Below are 1,569 nucleotides of genomic sequence, written 5' to 3'. Positions count from 1 at the left end.
TCTACTGTATCCTCGCAGTCTCTTTGTTGCTTAACTCTTTTTTCACCAAGCAAAATTTTCTCATTTTCACTATTCTCTTCCTCTTTCTCTTTCACACCATCACCAAAGTCTTGCACCACATCATTTTTATCACTATTCTCAAAGGGTATAGGTCTATCCACAACTCTTCCACTCCTTAAAGTAAGAATGGATTGCACTTGCTCATGTCCACTAACCTCTCTACTCCCACTAGATGAATTTATCAAATTGGTTTGCTTTGAAGGATTGGGGTAAGGTTGAGCCGGAAATTTTTCTTTTTCATAGGTGGTGAGAGCTTGTGTGACCTTGGTGATTTGACTCCTAATATCCTCAATGGCCCTATTGGTTTGTTCTTGAAATTTGTTGGCCTTTTGATTCTCCCCAATTTGAGCTTGCATGAAAATGTTGAGAGTGTCTTCAAGAGACCTCTTGGGGGGTTGAATATAAGGTTGTTGAGTTGGTTGTGCAACACTTGGAGGAGGCAATTGTTATTGGGGTGGATTGGGGATTGATGGAGATTGATCATTCCCATCATTCCTCCACCCAAAATTTGGATGATTCCTCCAAGGGTAATTCTCATTGTAAGAATTGTTGCCTTGGTAATTGGTAGGGTAGGACTGCCTAAAGTTTTGAGAATTGTTCCCACTATAACCTTGCCCAAATAGGACTTCCTTACAAGCCGGTAAAGCATTACACTCATCCTTTCTATGATCCCTACTTTCACACAAAGTGCAAGCAACATATTCATCAAAACCAACCACATTTATAGGGGCCTTTAGTGACTCTAGGGACTCCAATTTCTTGGACAACAAAGCAAGTTTAGCATGCACATCATCATTTTCATTCAAAACAAACTTGCCACTAGAGTTTGGCACAACATCATGTCGGGTTAGTGGAGGAGCTTCCCAAGATCGGGATTCCTCCGCTAACCCATCAAAGAAAGTAAAAGCCTCATTAGCATCCTTATTCAAAAAGTCACCTTGAGTCATTGTGGAAACCAATTTCTTCAAAGATGGAGTCAAAGATTTATGGAAGAAATTCACAATTTGAAAATTTTGAAATCCATGGTGAGGGCACATAAACAACAAATCTTTAAACCTCTCCCAAGCTTGGAAGAAGGTTTCATGTTCTTTGCAATGAAAATTCATGATTTGTGTTTGGTAAGAGATGGTACGGTGGGAAGGAAAATATTTGTTAAGAAATTCTTCTTGCATTGCCGCCCAAGTAGCAATGGATTGGAGGCAAGTTCTCAAACCATTGTTTTGCATGATCCTTCAAAGAGAATGGAAAAGGTTTGAGTCTCAAAATTTCTTGTGAGCATGTGACATTACCAAAAGTAGTACACACCGATTCAAAATCACGCACATGTGAATATGGTCGTTCCGTTTCCATTCCATGGAATTTGGGAATCATTTGGAACATTGACGGTTTAAGGCTCACATTTTGTTGGTTCGGTGGCATGATGATGCAAGAAGGTTGGGTTTGCCTTACGGGATGTGTAAGCTCCCTCAAAGTGCGATACTCTTGAGCTTGGGCATGAATGTACTCCAT

General features: G+C 40.2%; 1 pseudogene; it reads left to right on the top strand.

Annotated features, from left to right (window-relative positions):
• Nucleotides 1-1,077: 1,077 nt before the first annotated feature.
• On the top strand, nucleotides 1,078-1,177 carry LOC120003166 (annotated as a pseudogene).
• The last annotated feature ends 392 nt before the right edge of the window (nucleotides 1,178-1,569 follow it).

Source organism: Tripterygium wilfordii, chromosome 7, assembly GCF_013401445.1.
Source record: "Tripterygium wilfordii isolate XIE 37 chromosome 7, ASM1340144v1, whole genome shotgun sequence".
NCBI classification, from domain to species: Eukaryota; Viridiplantae; Streptophyta; class Magnoliopsida; order Celastrales; family Celastraceae; genus Tripterygium; species Tripterygium wilfordii.
The sequence above is the reverse complement of the archived record's forward strand: the minus strand, read 5'-3'. Positions and strand labels throughout refer to the sequence as shown.